Source organism: Podarcis tiliguerta (genome assembly GCF_965153285.1).
Source record: "Podarcis tiliguerta genome assembly, chromosome: 11".
In the NCBI taxonomy this organism is placed as follows: domain Eukaryota; kingdom Metazoa; phylum Chordata; class Lepidosauria; order Squamata; family Lacertidae; genus Podarcis; species Podarcis tiliguerta.
The window spans coordinates 39062509-39085271 of record NC_139544.1 but is presented as its reverse complement, the minus strand read 5'-3'; the positions used below and the strand labels follow the sequence as shown (position 1 = coordinate 39085271).

The window sequence follows — 22763 nt, the reverse complement described above, 5'->3', positions numbered from 1 at the left end:
TCATAGTCAATGGCAAAGCTGTTCCAGCCACGCCTTTGTTAGGAAAGTTACAGGGAAACGGCCCAGAATGGAAGCAGAAAGAAGCTAGATAAACCCAGCTACACAACTAGCCTGGATGGAACCAGCCTAGAGATGGGGATTAAAACCATCTTTCTCCCATGGCATCTGAGGGTGTGCAGGTCTGGCCCTGCAGTGTAGGTACCATGCATGGGAGGTGCAGCGGGGGGCAAGCGCCCACTCAAACAAGGAGCTCACCTCCCCACTTGCCCACCCCAATTGCTGGACTCCTGTCCTTAACACATGCTGTTATTTTTCTTTCAAATACTTGAAGAGGTGGGATATAACTCACCTACCTAGAAATATATGGCATTTCTTCTGTGCCTCCCCCTCCCCCCCCATTTTTTCTGGTGTCATGAAAAGGCAACAAGTTCTTATTTATTTTGTTTATTACTATTGCATTTATGCTGTCAAGGCACGGGAGAGGAGTTTGCGGGAGGGAGACTTGGATGGTATTCAATACTCCATATATGAAACTTGAGTCCCATTTGCTCCTCTGCCTCAGGGAGCAAATTGCAGTGGGCCGGCCCTGAGAGGGGTGGGTGTTCACAAGGAACAACTACACAAGGCCAATGTGGCTCTGTCAAAGCCACCTCTCTCCCATCCATATTTGTAAGTGCTTATAAATATGTGTGTGTGTGTGTGTGTGTGTGTGTGTGTGTGTAGCCATCTTCTTAAACTGCTTCACAAGCAGTCTAGTTGTAGCTGTAATTTTCCAGGCCCCCGCCAAAAAAATCAAAATCAAAAGAGTGCTGATTTCAAGTTTATTCTTCCTACCAAAGGTCAGTTTATCAGGCAGTGTGTGCTTTAAAACAAACAGAAAATGCTGAGTTAGAGACTGTGGCTATGTTGTTCTCCAACAACGGAAATAAAATTAAGCCACAGGGGCAGGCAACAACACATTTCAGAAAAGAAGAATATTGTCTTGAGTGGTTTAGCATTGCAGAAATATTTCATACTCCAGCTACATGTTGGCTGTGTTCCCAGACCTGCTACCTGTGGAAGATGGTAGTGCCAACACTTACATCTTGGATGGCATTTTCATCTCAAAGCCCTTTAGAAACACTGATTAATTCACTGTACAACCTTTCGTAGGCAGGCTAACTATCATAATATCCAGTCCATGGGTGAGAAGAGAGGCATACAGCTCAACCCTATACATTTCTACACAGATGTAAGCCCCAGAATTGCCATCACAAGCTCTGTAAGGCTAAACTTGTAGATGATGAGCACCTTCCATGTGTTATGAGCACCTTCCATGTGTTATTGCTAAAGCACAGCAACCATCCCAATGGTACATGGCAAGCTGCCTTCCACCGACTCCATCTAGCTCAGAATTGTCCTCAGAATTGTTCACACAAGCTTCTCTCCCAGTCCTGCTTGGAAATGCCAGAGACTGAATCTGGGACCATGCAAAAGCTAGCAGTGTTGGTTTCTGCCCATTTCTCATTCTTCTCATCTTAAATTCTGTTCTCCACATTTCCACACTGATTTGTTGTTTTTAAAAGTCCTCATGAAAGTTTATCAGCTAATTCTGCCTAATATACACATGCCCCCATCTCCAAGCGGCAAGAGAACCCAGTGTTTCCAGAGCTTAGCCAGAGTTCAGTTTCCATGGAATGATGGTAAACAGACACTGTGGTGTCTTTAGGATATATGGCTTTATTTATACATATATACTGTCAGGGACCGTGCTGAGGAAGGCTGCACTGAGGAGGAATAGTGGGAGCCTCAACCTCCCCCTGCTCCTGATCAGGATCCTGAATCTTCCCAGGAGCAGGAGGACAGTATAGATTTGGAACAGTGGTTTGCAGAGGGACATAGTTCAGAAGGCAGAAGCTGGGAAGAACTGGATGGGGAACAACTAGGAGGAGAAGCACTGGGAGAGAGAGAGTTAACAGTGGTTATGAGATCAGGTTACAAGACGTGAATGACTAGGGAGGAAGTGGGTGGAACCCTTAATTGGGAGCACCTTCATTCCTAGGAAATGGATTCTTTGTTCTCTCACTGTGATCATTAAAGTTTCAAACTGGTATGGAAGACTCCTTTCCCTTTGTTCTGCTTATCTACTGCCAAAGGGGGGAGGAAGCCTATTCCCTGAAGCCTAACATATATACACACATATAGGTTCAGGTGGGGGCAAGGCTCACAGCATTAACTCTGTAACACTGAAACTTCCACAAAACACCCCTTTGGGTTCAGCACAGATCATGATATGCCTCTGTGTACCCAGCTTTCAGCACCAGCCCAAACTCTCACACACAATTCTTCCAAACATGGTTCCCTGTGGCCTCTTGTTCTCCATCCATAGTTCCCTGTGAAGAGGGATTGGTTGTTAAACCACTCTGAGATCTAGAGCTTGGTGAAGAGAATAGGGTCTTCCAACAACTTTCAACACCCTTTGAAAGCTTGTTGTTGTTTAGTCGTTTAGTTGTGTCCGACTCTTCGTCACCCCATGAACCAGAGCACACCAGGCACTCCTATCTTCCACTGCCTCCCGCAGTTTGGTCAAACTCATGTTTGTAGCTTCGAGAACACTATCCAACCATCTCATCTTCTGTCGTCCCCTTCTCCTTGTGCCCTCCATCTTTCCAACATCAGGGTCTTTTCCAGGGAGTCTTCTCTTCTCATGAGGTGGCCAAAGTATTGGAGCCTCAGCTTCAGGATCTGTCCTTCCAGTGAGCACTCAGGGCTGATTTCCTTCAGAATGGAGAGGTTTGATCTTCTTGCAGTCCATGGGACTTTCAGGAGTCTCCTCCAGCACCATAATTCAAAGCTACAGCTCCCATAATTCTTTCGGGGGGGTTATGATGCCGAGACTGTTTAAAGTGGTATCATAGTGCTTTGAACGTATGGTGCGAAAGTGGCCTTAGTCAAACTACTAACACTTCACATGGGTACATGGGGATGGGAATCATGGTGTGCTGCAGGTAGAATGTCGACCACAAAGCCACAGAGAGGATAAACAACTTAGCCATGGAATGCCATGCATCAGAATGTACAAGAGAGAAAATGGGGGCTGGTGCATGGGAGTGCGTGTGAAAGAGAAGAGGAGAGAGATGAAAGAACAAGATTAGGACCTTGGTCGTGCTCTAATAATGGGAAAATACAGCTGGTCTCCCCACCGCAAAATCTGAAGGCAGTTGTTACAGCTTACTATTTTGTCTAGCCCTGATAGAGCTACATCAGACCAAGGAGAAAGCCACAAGGGCTCCATTCACATTTCTGAGTGTTTGATTCTCCACACTTCTAGAGACTTCAGTTCACCGTGAGAGTTTGTTTTGAGGAGGGTGGGGTGTGCGGAGAAACCCCTTGCCCCTCCCGAAATTGACTTCTTCAAAACAGACGGCCAAATAAATCATTTCCTTGCAACTGCTGCATGCGTACGTCAAGCAGGAGAGTGAAAGCAAAGCAATCAGTGACGCTATTCACAGAAGCCTGGGTAAAATAATGATAATAATTGCTAAAGAATTGCTGAGTAAAATCAGGGCTATCACTCGGGTGGCTACTTAGGCATCGTGAAGAAAATAGAGAGGAGGCAATGTGTATAGGTGAAATTTGAGAAATAGCCTCATTTCAATATAAGTGTCCAAGTGAACTGGGTGCCTTCTCAGCCTGTTGTCCAGGTGCAAATTGTTAATGGGCAGCTCCTGCTCTCCCTTCTTGTGGTTCCTTATTTTTAAATTGATCTTTGACAAGACAGTCCTTGAGACAGAAGACTCCATTGAGCAGAGGGCAGTCCTTTATAAAGAAGAACATGTGGCCTCCCTAATTACCACATCATTTAACACTTTACTCAAGAAACAACATAATGGATATTTTAAAAAACCTAAACAAAACATGCAACCACCAAAAGACTGGAAGTTGTATCCTGCTTGTGAACACCAGCACAGAAATGGAGAAAAGCACACCTCAAAGGTGCGCTTCGTGCACAATTTTGTAAAGGGCCAAAGCTTTTCGTATGATGCTACTGAGTCTGTCTTATCAGAAGATAATCAAACAAGGATGGCTTGGGCAATCTGTCTCAGAATATGCCAGGAAGGAGGAGTGCACCCCCCCCCCGTTCACCCAGTGTACCTGCCCTGCTTCCAGTGTCTCCAGATGTCTGTACAAGGGTGTAACATTCAAATAGGCCCTACAGGCACAAAAGCCAACACACACAGGTCCCTTTTGTCTGGTTGATATTTCAGACAAAGCCATGCCCCCACGTGGATCTTTTGCAACACTGGGAGTAGGACTACGGGGCATGCTGGGTTATAGGGAAGGGAGGTCCACACTCATTGCTCACCACATGCTTGGGATAGATCCAGAGATGGGTATTGTTTTGATTTGGCCCCATTTTAAAGGGACCTCTGTTGTTATGTACAGAGCTGAATCCTAGAACAATAGGATCCAGAGTGCAGCAGTCTGATTGGTCCACAGGAGCCACCCAATCCAGCTTCAGGAGGAAGTGAATCAGTGACCTGACTGGCCTGCAGGAGCAGCCAATCAGGCTCCTGGATGAAGTGAATCAGCATCCTGATTGGCCTGCAGGAGCAGCCCGGAATTAGCCAGTCACACGGGGCCCATTGTGTAAGTAATGTATATATAGCTAGACGTTTTGGGGGAAGTTCCATTCATTGCTACTATGAGCTGAATAAAGAGCATGAAATTCACACTCGACTCTGAATATATTTCATCTGTGTGAGTATGTGTGTGTGTATGTGTGTGTAGACTGGGAGAGGTTATTGGAAAGGATGTCTATGTAGTTGCTGTTACATTTATATCCCACCTTTCCTCCAAGGAATTCAAGGTGGTGTACGCGATTCTCCTCCTCCTCATTTTATCCTCACAACAACCCTGTGAGGTAGGTTAGAATGAGAAATGGTGTCTGGCCCAAGGTGAGCTTCATGGCACGGGTGGGGATTTTAACTTGGTTCTCCCAAGCCCCAGTTCAGCGCTCTAACCATTATACCACACTGGTTCTCTCCGCTCGTTCTCTTACTGGCTCACTTTTAATCGATGAATAACTATCCTATTTCATTTTCATCTCCTTTCTGCAGCAAATGTTCTGCAGTGGGCAGGCTGAGGAGGGAGGAAGCTTCAGTGCATTGTCATTGCCTTGCAGTTTTGTTCCCTTCTGTTAATCTTCAAATAGGTCCTACAGTGTTGCAATATTGCTAACTGTGGTTTTGCTTATGTCTCTCGTTTCTGCAGATTCTCTTATTACCATGTGGCAGGGCACCCCATAGGCCTGATAAATAAATAATACAACACCGAGAGCAGGAACACAACTCACAAAAACACATTATTAAAAAAAATAAAATTAAGAAATATCTCCCCCCTCTTACCTAAATAGAGATTGATTTTATAATTTGAAATGCTGAGGAGTACTTCGTGGCGATATATTGGGGCTTTGGGACAAGGAGAATACAAAGTAATGGACATTTTTTGCTCTTGAGACTGGGAGCGGGGAGGGGTATCTCTCAGTGAATAGATGGCATTTTCCAAACAGAAGTGAGAACCTGTCAGTTCACTGGCCAGGTATAATGCACTCCTTGCTCTGTCATGTTGCTTTCCAGGGGGGTGGGAATATTGAAGGCTACCCCTGTATTCCCTTAGCATACACTGTTTTCCATTTCAAGTGGGAGTCATAGTTCAATGGCAGAGTGTCTGCTTTGCATGCCGAAGGTCTCATGTCCAACCCCTGGCATCGCCAGGTAGGAACTTTTCCCTTCCTCCCACGCCACCCCAAATCTCTTCTGGGGGCCCCCCAACCCTCCAGAGCAACTGTGGGGGCGGTGCAGGGGGAGGAGAAGGGGAAGTTCCATGGGACGAGTGCAAATCCTTGTGCTGGTGGAACAAGTTTGTTGGATACCACCTACAGAATTGAGGGTGGTGGTCCAATGCCAAGATGAAAGTCTCATTTGATGAGCATGCTGCTTTATGGAAGAGAGTCATGAGCAACTTGCAGCCACCTGCAGAGATGCCTCCATGCCTTCCACTTGGGCTGCATCAGGAAGCTTTGGGCCATTGCATGGCAGGACAGAGTCTCAAACAAAGATGTGCTCTTCCAAGCCCATGTTCTCAATCCCAAAGCAATTCATTAATCACTTGAAAGGCAGGTGATGATCCTACTAAAGATCTTGAACTGGTTGATGACACACATACACATTTTGAAAACGAGTCTCATGTAAATCACATTGCATGGCCAGGCGGAAACCGCAGGAGACCCCCGGCAAGAATAATGACTCATGACAACGTGTTACGGGATTAAAATTGGCCACAACTTTATTAAACTTTCAGATGTAGGGAGACCTTGGCTTAAGGCATTGGGCGTTTATCCCTCCCAGTCCCCAGCTGAGGATCTGGGGAACATCGGGGTTATCCAAACTGTGTGGGGATTGGGCTGGCTCTGGAAAATGTATGTTTAAGCAGAGAGCCCACCCACCCCCATTTTTCCGCAACACAGGGGAGAGCACTGACAACCTAATGGTGTATGGCCAGTGGCTCCCCTCAAAACAACCCCTTTAACAGGGAACCCTGGGATTGCCGCTGCAGTGGGGCGTGGGTCACCGCTTCACCCCCCACCCCCCATTTAGGGAAGATAGACTAAAGAATTCCGCTCAGGGCCTGAAACTGCCAAAGTTGTGATGTTTTGCTATGGGGAAGGCAAAACCTGCCAATGCAGGGAAATTCCTTTCCGGTCCTTCAACAGCAACCATCAGTGACCGTAGCAGAGCCCACATAAGTGTAAGGAAGAGGTTAACCTGCAAAAGGAAGGCATAAACTGAGGAAGGGCAGGGTGGGAGCCAACTGAGGACTCTCGGGTAAGTTCCACCCTCTATTGTGTGTGCAGGGCGGTCCTAACGCTACCTGGTCAACTCCCCTGGCAACACCTCCCCAGCTGGGATTGGTTAACTGTCTGAGGTTAGGCGTGAACCTCCAGGTATCCATCTTGGGGAGGCGAAGCCAGCCTGACTAGCCGGGGATCGTGTAGGGCCAGGGGGCTGCGCACGACCACGCAAAAAGCACCCCCCATTTGAAGTGGGGAGCGGTCATGCAAGAATTCTTCAACAATGTATTTTTTAAAATCCTGAAATCACCTCATTCACTTTCTTAATCCTCCGATCCTAAACAGTGTTTCCTCAGGATTAGTCCTGTTTTGTCTAAAGCTGTCGCTGCATGCACATTTACTTGGAACTTGCACAATCCTTTAAATGCCTTTTCAGAAGTAAGCCCCGTGGACTTCATCACGACTTTCTTCCAGATAAGTGGGTATAACTAAGCAGTAACCATCATGAGCCTTACTTCTGAAATCCAGGCTGCAAATAAATATTTTTTGCATTCAGGTATAAAGAAGAGTAGGCTAATAATAATGATACTGGGATGATTGTTGCCGAACAGGTTAAGCCGATGTTTACTATCATTTTCCAGCGAATTAAAAGCTGCCTTTTGATTTCTGCCTTGTCTTACAGGGATGTCTAGGGCTTAATTTAGGTCAGATGTCAAAATCAGGATATTCCATAGTCTGTCAGTATGATTTTGCATTATTCAGCATGTTACAGAAATGTATTGAGCAGGTTGTTGGCATTTTCGGGAAGAAGAGCAGTGCTTTTGTTCCATCCTCATAAATAGAAACCCACAGGGGAAGTCCTAGCTACCCTCAGTTAAATGTATCTAATGTCTGTTGCTCATTCTCTGCCCATATCCAGACTCATTGTGTTCTGACCCAGTGGAGGTCATGCAAGGAACATGCAGCTAATATCTGTTCCTCTCAGAGGACCAAATTACCAAGGTCATACTAGCCATGAAAATCTCTCTCTGTGCTTAGGTCCTATTCCCTGCCCCCCACAGAATGTGGGCCACTGATGGAAAGAAGACTTACAGCTTAAAATAGGGGTGAGGCTCATGGGTCAAATGTCTCTCTGCTGGCTCCTGGGACTCACCCCAGGCCACGCCCCCTTCCCAGGCCACTGTGACCCTGTTTCACAACCTCCTTGAATGTTTCTACCTGACTGGAAAGTGTCCTGGAATTCCGATAGTGCCTCTTGCTTGCCTGGAAAGAGGATAGAGAGAGGTCTGTGAGCATGTGTAGAAACCTACAAGGAAACATTTGGGGTTTTTAAATTTAGAGACAAGGCAAGCAAGAGACAACATGATAGAAGTGTGTACAATAATGCATGGTATGGACACAGCCATTAGAGAAAAGTTTTTCTCGCTCTCTCATGACACACTAGGACTCATGGGGATCCAATGTAACTGAATGCTGGAAGATTCGTAGAACCATGGAATTGTAGAGTTGGAAAAGACCCCTTGGGTCATCTAGTCCAAACTCCTGCAATGCAGGAATCTCAAAAGCATCCATGACAGAGGGCCATCCAACCTCTGCTTAAAACCTCCAAGGAAAGAGAGTCCACAACCTCCCAAGAGAGCCAGTGTGTAGTGGTTAAGAGCGGTAGACTCGTAATCTGGTGAACCGGGTTCGCTTCCCCCCTCCTCCACATGCAGCTGCTGGGTGCCCTTGGGCCAGTCACACTTCTCTGAAGTCTCTCAGCCCCACTCACCTCACAGAGTGTTTGTTGTGGGGGAGGAGGGGAAAGGAGAATGTTAGCCGCTTTGAGACTCCTTCGGGTAGTGATAAAGCAGGATATCAAATCCAGACTCCTCTCCTCCTTCTTCTTCCTCTTCTTCCTCTTCCTCTTCTTCTTCTTATCCCAAGGGAGACTGTCCCACTGTTGAACAGCTCTTACCATCGGAAAGTTATTCCCGATGTTTACTCAGAATCTCCTTTCTCGTCATTTGAAGCCAGGATTGATTCAGGATAGTCAAACTGCGGGAGGCAGCGGCCAGCAACTTGGGCGGCTCTAAAAGAGGATTAGGCAAATTCACAGAGGATCAAGTTATCAATGGCTACCGATCCTAATGGCTGTTTCCTACATCCATTGTCAGAGGAGGTGATGCTTCTGAATAGCCGTGGCTGGAAACTGCCAGAGGGGAGAGTAATGTTGCACTCAGGTCCTGCTTGTGGGCTTCCCATAGGCAGTGGCGTCACAAGGGGGTGGGGGCAGTGCACCCCAGAGTCCCATGTCGGGGGGGGTAACAAGAAGGCACCCCATGGGGTGCCTGCCCCCCCCCCCGGTGCGGTGGCGCGAGCAGCCATCTCACTGCCGCAACTGCATGTGGAGGATCCTCCGTTTGCGGCTGCAGTCTTGAGCAGAGGATCCCGCCACTGTCCATACAGTGTTTGAGCAGCGCTGGTGGCAAACTGCTACATACAACGCATGCGCTGTATGTAGTGACACCACACTTGCGCTGTACGTAGTGCTTTGCCACTGGCACTGCTTGAACGCTGTACGGACGGCAGTGGGATCCCTCCATCGCCACTACAGCTGCAAGTGAAGGATCCCTCTGCCACCACCGTGAGCAGAGGATCCCTCCACCATCTGTACAGCGCTCGGGCAGCGCTGGCGACAAACCACTACGTACAATGCATGTGCGGTGTCGCATGCAAGCGCTGTACGCAGCGATGCTGCACATGCACCCTATGTAGCAACACCATGCATGTGTAATACGTAGCGGTGCAACGCATGCGCAGCCGGTGGTTTGCCCCACCCCAGGTGTCGATTAGCCTTTGTTTGCCCCTGCCCATAGGTGCCTGGCTGGCCACCATGAGAAGATGATGCTGACTAGAAGGGCCACTGGTCTGAGGCAATAGGCTCTTCTTCTGTTCTTCAAAGAGGAAACTGTCCTCTGACAGCCTTTCAGACAGAGGACACATGTCCACCCAAGTCCCACTGTTCAGAATTACTTTGGGTCTTTAGCTTAGCCTATGACAATACTGAAGCGGATAGCAAAGCGTAACTCCTTACAGTCACTCTAACATGATGTGAACTTGTCTCACTGGGTCTTCATCCTCTTGTCATCTCACAAAGAAATCTTAAGCCATCAGAATGTGAAAGAATGGCCACTAGTTATGTTTCTGATGCTTCAGAAAAGAACAGAGGGAAATGGATTGCTCTCTGACGTGAATATCAACTAGATAAAATATCCGAAGGGTATTTATTCAGCAGATGAATTAAATTTTGAGGCTTCAGAAATAAACATCAGTGGAAGTTTTATACACACACACAAATCCTCGGGTGTGTTTTCTTTTACCAGATTGTTATTTACTGACTTGCTTTTCCCTCCAAAAAGTAGAGATGCCATTTGGCATGTTGATGGGGACACATGAGGTTATGCTTAATGCACCGCTTTGAATGAAAATAACTTGTTGTCTATTATAAAATGCTTAATTAGGAAAATAATGATGTAAATCTTCCAGAGCAGCAAGGGCATTTTGCGTCTCACACCCAACCCACTATTTATCTCCAACTTTAAAGTTATCTTGGAAGTCCCACCCAAAATTGCAAGAGCAATTTTGGTGCAGAGCCAGAACAACTGAGCTCAGAAACAATTATATTTCCAAGCAGACAGTGATATAATTATGATAAATACGATGTCTCCTGTACTAACCTGCCCATTCCCATCCAGTAGAGGATAGCATGCTGGGGCACAGTTGCTTACCTGACCTCCCAGCAGGTGATTTGTTGCTGCTTACTGAGAGGGAAAGGGGTGAGGCAACACTAAGGTCAGCATGGTGCAAACAACACTGGCAAGAGCAGTGAATTAGCTCTGCTAATGTGTTTGTACCGCACTGAACTCATTGACACCTCTACCTGCAGCTGCAACTCACCTGACAGGATGTCAAATGAGTGCCTCTGCCCCATCACACTGTTTGCATCATCATCCAAGGCCCTCTCTAGATGTCTCAGTTTTCATAGGCTACAAAGGTGGCAACCAGGGGCAGAGCCTTTTCTGTGATAGCATCACATATTTGGGACACCCTACCTCCCCACTAGGGTGGCCAGATGAAATAAAGGACAGGACTTTCGCACCTTTAGTAATTGTATAGAAGAGGGAGTTAAGTGACACCTGTTGGCATCCCATCTTCTGTGCAACTATTCAAGCTGCAAAAGCCCCCCCTCCCCCCTCCCCCGGCCATCCTACTCCTCACAAATGTCTGCTTGGCACCTACATGTTCATCATTTAGGCTCAAATGGAAGGTCAAGTTATTTTTCTGGGCTTGTGCTGGAATTGAAGGGTGACTTTTTGCTAATTCTGCTACTGCAGCATTTTTAAAATGCCATTTCTGGCATTGTTCTGCTTTGTAAGTAGCTTCTTTTTATTACGGTTTTATCATGATTTGCTTTGAACTCCTATATTGTAGTTGACTACGCATGATGGAAAAGTGGGATAAAGTGTTCAATAGAAGAGATTAATAAATATTGTCTGCCCAAGGTTGTGTGCTACACTACCCTGCCTGAGCTGCAGCAAGAAACTAGTTGAAAGGTGCTGAAATGCTTACCTCCTAGTATACTTTTAACTCTCTCTCTCTTTGTAATCCCTGAATGTTTCCATGTATGAAGTGTTGGGAAGTCGCAGTTACATTGCTTAACTCCAGATGATGTCACAGACACTGTCCAATATGACCAAAGCGCATTTGTTGCATGGGAAAAGCAATTACCCAGAAATATCTTTCCCACACAGTGCAGCAGTCACATTTCAAAGGATGAGGTTAAGGTCTGTTTTTGAGGGTGCAATCCTGGGGAGTAATTCCTTTTGGCCTCAGTGGGATTCTGAGGAAGCATGCCCACAACTGGGCTTGTGTGATAAGCATCGCAATATTTGTAGGCGGGAAATGCACAAGAGATCGAGAAGATAATGCTCAGAAGAATGTAAGGAAAGCAATTAAAAGAATTCTGGGGGTTGTTTTCTGGTGACTGCTTAAATGCCAAAGGTTTAATTAAGCACTTGCATTTTTTTTCTTTTAATTTTAATGACTTAATTAATTTGTATAAAGTCAGCACTGTTGGACCTGAAGCTGGGGATGCCATTTATTATTTACCTTATTCAGTAGGGACTCCACCAGATTGTGGTGAACAGGCTTACAATTATATCAGCGTAAATTGATATCAATCTGTTTGTACAAAAGGCCAAATAGGGATGTAATGTCAGATGGTTTGACTCTCTTAAACTTGATGGAGTTACACTTGCTCATGTCACCCTTTGCATCTGTCCCTCAAGCCTTACCTTCGAAGGGTGCATCGGAATCTATTTAGTTAACCTTTTATCTGGACACACGGCCATGTGCGTATGTGTTTGTGCATAGGGAGAATCTACAAATTACTCTAGGCAAGGTACATTCTTTGGATTTCTCTTGGGGTGTGACATGAAATATTCCACAAAGCAGTTTGATGCAGCAATTAAAAACAAGGGAATGAATTACACTAACAACTGTCAAGGAGGGAAAATTAATTCCCTCCTAACTATGCTGCCACTGTACTTAGAGTACCCTGGGTGATTACAAGCTGATTGCAACTGGAGTATTGCCAAACAAGCGCAGGGAGAAGCAGGTAAAGCCAAACAATGCCACGATCAGAGAGACAAGAGAGAGAGAGATCTGATTCTGCCATCTTGAGTCTCTGTGACATGTTTCAGAGAATTTAATGGAGTTCAGCACCTCTTTCGCTCTCTCATGTCCTGGTACTTCTCATGGTCAGTGTGCTATCTTCATCTTCCTGCACCTACCTAGAAATACTACAAAAAGAAGAAGATGGAGACATTCTTTCAGTCTGAAACAAATTTAAATCAGAACAGACAGAGCCAGTTTGTTTTTTATTTTTCATTAGTTCATTCATTCTGAAATGAATGCAAAGCTGATGAATGGGTACAAACATTTGCCGTGCTTCTCATTTCACAGTGGGGAACCTGTGGCCCTTCGAATGGTGTTGGACTCCTCTTGCTCATAGCCAACATGTCCAATGGTCAGGGGTGATGGTTTTTGAAGCCCATCACAGAATCCCCATCTTTGCCATTCAATCGGGAGCAGGGAGCCATTTCAGCCTGAGGGCAGCATTCAAAGTCTAAGCAAGCTTCTGGGGGCACATGCCAGTGTCAGGTGGGGACCGAGGCAAACGTGGGCAGAGCAACGAACCTTTGTCCCATAGGCTAATTTCTACGCACCCTCTCACACAACCTCCTCTGTCCTCCATACAGGCAAGCAAAAGGCACGGTCAGAGTTCAACACCTCCCAGTCAGGCAAAAACGCTTGAGGAAGATGCAAGGCAGGCCAGTGAGGGGCATGGCATGAGAAGATGGGGCTTGGCTGGCAAGGGTTGGTGGTGTGGGGAGAGTCCCAAGGACCAGGTGGAGAGGCCTCCATTTCCCCAGACACAGCCTTAAGTGGTGTGAATTCTGGACAACTGTGAGGTACCTCTGACCCTCCAGATGTTGCTGAACGACAACTCCCATCAGCTCCAGAAACAAGACCAATGGCCAGAGATGATGAGAGTTGCAGTTCAGCAACATCTGGAGAACCATATTCCCGAATTCTGCTTTTTGGTCTTACTCCAACAATGGCAGTGCTGAATTTGGCAGGAGCCAAATTCTGTCAGTTGTCATTCTTTGTGGCAACCACCACTGCCCTCCCAATGGCCAAATATGCCCCAGAACGTTGCAACCTCTCTTGTGGGAATGGGGTGGGGGAATGGCAACAGCCTGCCACCAAATTCAGTTCTGCTGCCACTGCCAAAGCCACAAAAAGAGAGAAGAGAGTCGTGTCCACTGTAGAGAAAACAGCACATGCTTGACAGTTTATTTCTGTTCGTGGACACAATCCATCGAAACATTCTGATGAGAATGGACAGATCCTATTGCTTCCAAAGGTGCTGTATTTGCATTTGCCCCTCCCCCCAGTGAACTACTGGTATCTAATCCTGAATCTGCTTTGGCATCAGTTGCATTTCCCATTGGAAACACACCTGGGGGGCACATGCAGCCCCCAGAATGAGACAAACCTCTCCGGGCATCTTCCTTATGAAGCGCAGCTCAGGACATCCATAAATCTTCGTTCCCAGCACGCATCCAGTGACACATATCAGAAGACTATATGCACACTCACTCAGCAGAGTTTATCAGAAATGAAGGGGAGCGTTGGTGTGTGAATTTTAAGTATTTCTTAAGCAATATATACAGCACAAAGCAATCATGGCATCTCTCCTCCTTCTTCTCCAAGAGAGAAAGTACAACAGTACAACAGAGCGGAAGAGAGAAGACTATCTTCCGTTCTCACACTTTCCAAGCCTAGAAAGCCAGTGTGATGTAGTGGTTCAGAGCAGTAGACTCGTAATCTGGGGAACCGGGTTCGCGTCCCCGCTCCTCCACATGCAGCTGCTGGGTGACCTTGGGCTAGTTACACTTCTCTGAAGTCTCTCAGCCTCACTCACCTCACATAGTGTTTGTTGTGGGGGAGGAAGGGAAAGGAGAATGTTAGCCGCTTTGAGACTCCTTCGGGTAGTGATACAGTGGGATATCAAATCCAAACTCTTCTTCTCTTCTTCTCTTCTTCTCTTCTTCTCTTCTTCTCTTCTAGAAAGTAAACACAGACATGTGATATAACAATCACACATCCAGGAAAGGAGGAATGAAATGCTAACAAAGACGTGTCCATGGAACAACTCAGGGGGATTGTGTCCACTGTCTCCATAACCTGGCACTGTTCCACTTTGGAACAAAGCTGCCTAGTGGCTCATTCACGTGAGCACCTCTGGAAGACTAAAAAGAAGTCTGGGCTGCCTCCATTTGTTCTCGCTAACCGCCTGAAAGTTCACAGGGTAAGAAGCTCTTGTCACCACGAATGAGCTATAAAATGTATTTCAATATGTGAGTAATTACAATTGGCATTTCTGAGGCACATAATGCCCCCCCCCCCCCAGTGGATGTGGTAATCATAGTGAAAAGCGATTAAAGTGACATTAGCGGAGTGAGAACTGTATAGAGAGGTTGGAAACCTGGGTTGTCATTTTGAGAAATCTGACTGCCAAAGGACGTTGGCCCTTTTTTAATTGCCAAGTATAAAAGATGGTGTTTGGTTTATCCCCAAATTCACCCACAAAACTGGCTTTCAAGCAACGCCTCTCCCCTCTTCCAGCCTTCCACCAACTTAATGTCACAAGTCAAATAGCTTTTCTGCGAAACCTACACCTTCGTCACTGAGCTCTGAAATGTCAGCTATAATTATAACTTCCTTTAAAAAAACAACAACAAGCAAACACAAATTGCATTGTTTATTTAAAAGGACAAGCATTTCTTATCTTCTGGACATCTAAAATTAGCAAAATGAAGTTTCCCACTCACCTTTAGATATTAAATTAGAGCATGGCCACATTTAAAAGAAAACAGAATACGTTTTGCTAATTCTAAAGGTTCAGGAGGTCAAAAGTGTACCCCTCAACTGTCCTGATTTGAGTGGAACGTCTTGGAAGCCATCCTGGCTTCTGACTGGATCCCAGAATGTCCTGGTTATTTTTGTCTGGCTCCCTTGTGTGAATCTGCTGGCTCACGCCAGAGTGCCGAACCAAAAGACGTTCATTTTTTGGTCTTGCTGGCTCTCACACGAATCAGCTGGCTCACGCTCAAAAGATGAGCCTTCTCTGTGGTGTCCCCTAAGCTGTGGAACTCTCTCTCTGCAGAGGTGCACCCAACACCTTCATTATAGAGCTTCTGGTGTAATGCTGAATGCATACCTCTTTGCCTTGGCTTTTGACATGAGGTGTGTGTGTGTGTGTGTGTGTATGTATACATACACCCACTCCCAATTTTTGTGATTGCAAGCTGTTTTAAACTGCTTCTAATATTGTTCTTTAATGCTGTAACCTGCTCTGGAACCTTAGAAGGGAAATACCACAAAGTGATTCATAAAAAGAATAATACAATAAAGTGATCTGGAAAAATAGCTACAGTGGTACCTCAGGTTAAGTACTTAATTCGTTCCGGAGGCCCGTACTTAACCTGAAACTGTTCTTAACCTGAAGCACCACTTTAGCTAATGGGGCCTCCCGCTGCTGCTGCGCCACTGGAGCACAATTTCTGTTCTCATCCTGAAGCAAAGTTCTTAACCTGAAGCACTATTTCTGGGTTAGCGGAGTCTGTAACCTGAAGCATATGTAACCTGAAGTGTATGAACCCCGAGGTACCACTGTATTTAAAACTTTTTTAAAAATTGATCAAAATCAATGATGAAAAACTGATTAAAACACATGCCAACATTCTGTATTCTTGGATAGGCTTGGTTTTTTTTTGACAAACTGGTTTTAGCAGGCGCCGAAAAGAGTACAGTGAAGACTCCTGCCTGGGGTCAATAGGCAGGGAGTTCCAAAGTCTGTGTGCTGCCTCAGCATAAGATTGATTTCTTACATATGTGGAACAAGTGTATTGTGGCATTTGTAGCTGTGCCAGAAAGGTGATCTTCGAAGTAAACTGGTCCCTGGCATGCAAACGTCAATACTGTATCCCATTTAGGACGACATGGCGCCCATTGGCCATCCAGGAATTATACTGGGTGCAATGAGTGGGAAAATTCCACATTCAGTTGCTGAGTCTGCCGCTACAATTAATTCATTTTGCACCATCTCCTGTCCTCATTACATTTTTATTATAAGAATTAATATATTTTGCCATTTGCTATTCTGGTGAAATCAGGAGAGGAGCCGTGAGAATGAATACATTTTGTTCCACTTTGTCCTCATTATAATTTTAAGGTGTTCTCGAGAATGGATTAATTTGACGCCACTTCTCACTCTTTATCATAAGAATGAAAGCTAAAATAGTTATGAAACTCTGACAGCCTTTTGTCTGGAACTATTCTGTGCTCGAGATTTTTTTTTTTTTTTTAACTGCATTGAGAAGAGGAGGGGAAGGTTATAAATGTTCTGTGAGGGTTTATAAATGTATAGAAAATGATTGGATGCCTCTGAGGGAAAGCCGAAGGAATAAACAAATGAAACAGATGACCACATGCTTGTGACTGTCTCAAGATCTGCCATTATAATCTGCCATTCAGGCTGGGTACTCTAATCACACAGATATGATTTTCATTAAATTATTCCTTCCCCAACAGACAATAAACAACTACTTACTGATAGATGGCTGGATACTGGGGCCATTAATATAAAATGCCAGCTTCCCGCTTTACCAGAAACACTCAGAATCTCAGTCACTGGATACATTTGCAGTAGAAATGTGGTTCCTCTATGTTACTGTTTAAATACAATAAAACAACAGAGAGAGAAAAACAATTGCAGGGGCAATTAAGTTTCATCCTAAAGATAGAAACAAAAGGGAAGTTCCATAAAGGGGATTGGGGGAATTTACACACACACACACACACACACATTGCATACAGTCCAAAGTCCAGAAGGATTAGCAGATGTGAAATGCAAATGTATTTCCCCTACAAAAGTTCAAACACTGGAATTGTTCCCAAGAAGATATTACTCGATGATATCCAGCTAAGGCTGAAAACTTAACCACACTTCCCTAGGAGTAAACCCCGCTGAATTCAATAATGCTTATGTCTTAGTAGACATATGTTTGTTTGTTCATTTTCATTTATTTATTTATTAAATTTCTATACCACCCTTCATTTATGGATCGTGGGGTGGTTTACAATATTTTGTGCTTTCTGCACACACAAAAAGCCATAGTAACAAACATGGAATGTATTCAACTATGTTCTGCTCAGAGTAAAAGGTAAAGGGACCCCTGACCATTAGGTCCAGTCGTGGCCGACTCTGGGGTTGCGGCACTTATCTCGCTTTATTGGCCGAGGGAGCCGGCGTACAGCTTCTGGGGCATGTGGCCAGCATGACTAAGCCGCTTCTGGTGAACCAGAGCAGCGCACGGAAACGCCATTTACCTTCCCGCCGGAGCGGTACCTATTTATCTACTTGCACTTTGACGTGCTTTCGAACTGCTAGGTTGGCAGGAGCAGGAGAGACACTGAAATGAATGAGCCTATTAGTCATGATCATTAACCTGAATCGGTCTACTCTATGTAGGACTAGGATGAAATGCCACCCATTATTAGTGCTGTAAGTCATACTGAGAACAGACCTATGGAAATTGAGGACTTAAGTCTATTTATTTATACTCTGAGTGTGGCGCTGTGGGTTAAACCACAGAGCCCAGGGCTTGCCGATCAGAAGGTCGGCAGTTTCGAATCCCCGCAACAGGGTGACCTTCCGTTGCTCGGTCCCTGCTCCTGCCAACCTAGCAGTTCAAAAGCACAAAGTGCAAATAGATAAATAGGTACCGCTCCGGAGGGAAGGTAAACGGCATTTCTGTGTGCTGCTCTGGTTCGCCAGAAGTGGCTTAGTCATGCTGGCCACATGACCCGGAAGCTGTACCCCGGCTCCCTCAGCCAATAAAGTGAGATGAGCGCCGCAGCCGCAGAGTCATCCGTGACTGAACCTAATGGTCAAGGGTCCCTTTACCTTTATGACAATAGAGATCACCTACAGTTATTACTATTATATATTCAATTTATATATCCACCCATCAATAAGTGTTTCCTCGGAGGCTTACAATAAATGTTAAAAAACACAATATATACCCATGATTAAAGAGCAACAACAATAAACAAGTAAAGGCAGCAAAAAGCAAAAAGGAAACATCTCCATTGAAGCCACACCTCTGAGGAGTTGGCCTCCTGGATCACAGCTGTTTCTCTTAAAAGAGTCATATACCAGGTATTTAGCTGATAGTGAGGACTGTTGCCTTAATTTTACCATCACCCAATGATCATTTTTGGTATATTTGATGAAGCCATCTTCATTCTGATCCATTCTAAGCGCAAGAGACAGGCATTCCCTCACCGTGTTACTTAGACATAAACACCAAATAATATCTCGCTGTTCCTTTCCTTAATATTTCAAGAAATGTCTCTGACTTGCAGGGGGCAGCAAAAAGGTATAGAGAGTATGTCACTGCACATCCATGTCATATGCAGAAAGCAATCATTTAGTTGTTATTTATTATGAGAATGAATTCTTGGGAAATGCACTTTGCAGCTCCCTTTGGTCTTCTCGAAATGACAGCTCGCTGTGACAATGCTGGTGGCAGATTGTTGACCTATAATATTCAGCATTTAATAGTGTTTCCTACTCACCACTTCCCCGTGCAGCAGAACTTTCCAGAGGCAAGATTGTGTGAGGCCTGTTTCATTGCAAGGAGTGTGTCTTATTGGAACCGGAAGATGCATTGTCTAATTTCACGTAGGCATTTGCAAATATACAGGCTGAGCATATGGGAAGCGAGTGCGCAGGCAGACTGTACTCATGCTCAAGCTGTATGAATTCATCCCTCCAAGATGCAAAATCCTGGCAAGCTTCTTCGGCATCCTTCAACACTCTTAAGGAACATTTCCAAACACAGGGCTGTGTTTTTTTCTCTCTTCCCCGTGCACATTAAAGTTGCAAGCATAAATAAATAAATAACAAGTTGTGTCCAGACTCAGGTAGCTGAACTCAGGTCCCACTGAAATCAATGGGACAAATTATTAATGACTTAACTTAAGCCCTATTGATTTCTACTGGAACTAAGTTCAATTAACAGACTGGATCCGGCCCAAAGTTTCTTTCAATCCCCCTCCCCCAAAGAGACTATACAAATTTCAGCAGCTTGATACAGTCCCTGACCAGCGAAGGCCACTACGTGACTTTATCCACAATCAAGTGTGAGCTGTAGAAAAGTTGAAGTGTATGGAGCCATTCTGCATAACCCTAAAGCATCCTAGACCAGCCCTGTCCATAGGAATAGCAGCAGTATCTTTAGAGAAGCACCCATGGAGCTCAATGGCTGAAGCCATGGAGGGTAGGCTGATGGGGCACTGCCCCACCCCATCAGTCTGTCCTCAGTGAGCCCCTGGCTTCTTACTTGCAACCAGCCAGGGGTGGTGGTGGTTCTGCCTATCACCTTCTTCCTTGGTGTTGTCCTTGCAGAACTCAGCAGGAAGGAGGATGCGGACAAAATTAGAACTAGTTGGCTGCATCTGCCATTACCTTTGGTTTCCTTGCCTTCTGCCCAACCATTCCCAATGGACATAAGCCACCATAAGGGCTGAACATAAGCTTTGTATGCAGTGGCATAGCGTGGGGGGTGCAGGGGGGCCGGCCGCACCGGGCACAACATCTGGGGGGGGGGGGCGCTCGCACTCGCAGCTCTCTGCCCCTACCTGGCTCACTCACTCTCTCTCACTGCAGTGTTGGCTGTGCGAATCCGGTCCGAGCCGCCGGGTCGCCGCCCACTGTGGAGGGGAGGGTGCCAGGCGTGCGGTGCGGTGCGGAGAGAGAGAGAGAGGGACTATCTGGGGGAGGGACAGTGCCTTGCCCCGGGTTAGGGGGTGCAAATTACTTGCCTTGCCCCGGGTGCTGACAACCCACGCTACACCACTGTTTGTATGCAGAAGGTTTCAAGTCCACCCCTTCCCAAATGTCTCAAGTTAAAATAATTTTGGGGTCCTGCTTGGGACACCTTCGCCAGCCACTTCTGGCCTCAATGGACCATATTGGGCTGGGTGGGATGAATGGCCTGGCATTGTATAAGGCAGCTTCTTACATTCCCAGGAACATGCTCAGAAAACTTTATGAAAACCTGCCAAGGTGTTAACAATCCAGTCCGGAATACATCGCCTTATACTATACAGGTCAAGACCAGGTTACTCCAGAGACTGACTTATGCCTTAGACGCTGCGGTCTGTGGGAGAGAGCATGGTGCTGATAACTCCAAGGTTGCAGGTTCGATCACCATATGAGACAGCTGCATATTCCTGCATTGTCGGGAGTTGAACCACAATGACCTCCAGGGTCCCTTCCAATTACATGGTTCTAGAATTCTTGTGTGAGCTCCAAAGATCTCAGAAGCAGGGCTGCCTCTCCTCTGTGGAATATCATTCATGTTGAGACACGACAGGCACCCACTATCTGCACTTTCCAGAAACAGTTGAAGACATTTTTGTTCTGAAAAGCTTTCCCAGCTGGATAAACAAAGCTTTTCTATGAGTGTTCACATGTTAAGAATCTTAGTCTTACTTCAAATGTATTGGTTATGTTTGTGCCTTTAACTGCCTTTAATTATCTTCAGTGTAAATTGTGTTGAGACAGTGGTTTAGGTGGTGATGAATTAATTGTAATGAGACCTTTGTTGTTGCCCAAAGCTGGTTGCCGTTCTAGCAGACATGTGATGTGCAAGAACCAAGGCTTTGAAACTGAAGCATGTGTTGCCCTGGGTCTGCAACATGCTGGTCTCTGCCATCAGCCAAGGTGCTAAGGGCCACTGTGAGGCTGCCTTTGTCTCCCAGGGAGATGATTTAATTTAATATACAGTGGTACCTCGGGTTAATAACTTAATTCATTCTGGAGGTCTGTTCTTAACCTGAAACTGTTCTTACCTGAGGTACCACTTTAGCTAATGGGGCCTCCCGCTGCCGCCACGCGATTTCTGTTCTCATCCTGAAGCAAAGTTCTTAACCAGAGGTACTATTTCTGGGTTAGTGGAGTCTGTAACCTGAAGCGTCTCTAACATGAAGCATCTGTAATCCGAGGTACCACTGTATACAATTTAGCCCACCCTGAGACTATCACTGAATGGCCAGCTTAGAAATTCAGTCAGTCAAAGGAGAGGCCAACCTGGCTTCATCCATCAGTCAGAGAAGGAGCAGCTGCAAGGAGTTTGCTTTTGTCCCTCCCTGCCAGAAAGGACACCTGGCTCCACCTGCCAGTTGCCATGAGACTACAGAAGCAAGCAAGGGCTGTGGGGAGAGACACTCTGGACTCCATCCACTGGACAAAGGAACAAGAGCCATGAACTGCTATTCAAGCAAGAACACCAGCATGGGAGCAGAAGAACATTGGAGGGATCACACCAATGGTCCATCTCACCCAGCATCCTGTTTGCTTAGTGACCAACCTATAGGAAGCCTGCAAGGAGAATAACAGCAATATCCACAGTCGTTATTCCCAGCAATTGGCATTCAGAGGCATACTGTTTCCAACAGTGTAGGGAGAACACAGCCATGAAGGGTAGTAGACATTGACTTCCTTTTAACAACAACAGTTTTAATATTTGTACCCCACCCATCTGACTGGGTTTCCCCAGCCACCCTGGGTGACTTCCAACAGATATAAGAACACAATAAAACATTGAGCATTAAAACTCTCCCTATACAGGGCTGCCTTCAGATGTATTCTAAAAGTTGTGTAATTCTTTATCTCCTTGACATCTGATGGGAGGGCGTTCCACTGGGCGGGCACCACCACCAAGAAGCCACTCTGCCTGGTTCGCTGTAACCTCACTTCTCGCAGTGAGGGAACCACCAGAAGGCCCTCGGAGCTGGAGCTCAGTGTCTGGGCAGAATGATGGGGATGGAGATGCTCCTTCAGGTATACAGGGCCAAGGCTGTTTAGGGGTTTAAAGGTCAATACCAAGGGTTTGAATTGTGCCCGGAAACGTACTGGGAGCCAGTGTAGATCCTTTAGGACAGGAATTATATCTTGTGTGCGGCCACACCCGGTCACCATCCAGCTGCCGCATTCTGGATTAGTTGTCATTTCTGAGATACCTTCAAAGGTTGTTATCCTCTAATAACTTTTCTAACCCCCCCCCCTTAAAAGTCATCCAGGTTGGTGGCTCTCATCTTGTTGGGCCAATTTCCATCGTTTGTGCTCTGTGAAGAAGCACGTCCTTTGTCTCTGCTGAATCTGCCGACATGCAGCTTCACCGAATGGCCTCTGAGTTCCAGCATTATGTGTGAGAGAGGAGATTGCCTTGACTCAAACTGCTGATTGCTC

General features: G+C 45.9%; 2 long non-coding RNA genes across 2 annotated transcripts; one reads left to right on the top strand and one right to left on the bottom strand.

The window, feature by feature from the left end:
• Positions 1–8767: 8767 nt before the first annotated feature.
• Positions 8768–11473, bottom strand: LOC310660233. Its single transcript, XR_014503320.1, has 3 exons — positions 11444–11473; positions 9909–10024; positions 8768–8903 (listed from the first exon to the last, which is right to left on the bottom strand). It is a non-coding gene; the product is annotated as an uncharacterized lncRNA (long non-coding RNA).
• Positions 11474–13828: 2355 nt separating this feature from the next.
• LOC310660106 lies at positions 13829–22115 on the top strand. The gene is made up of 3 exons (XR_014503190.1): positions 13829–14073; positions 14510–14750; positions 21669–22115. It is a non-coding gene; the product is annotated as an uncharacterized lncRNA (long non-coding RNA).
• The last annotated feature ends 648 nt before the right edge of the window (positions 22116–22763 follow it).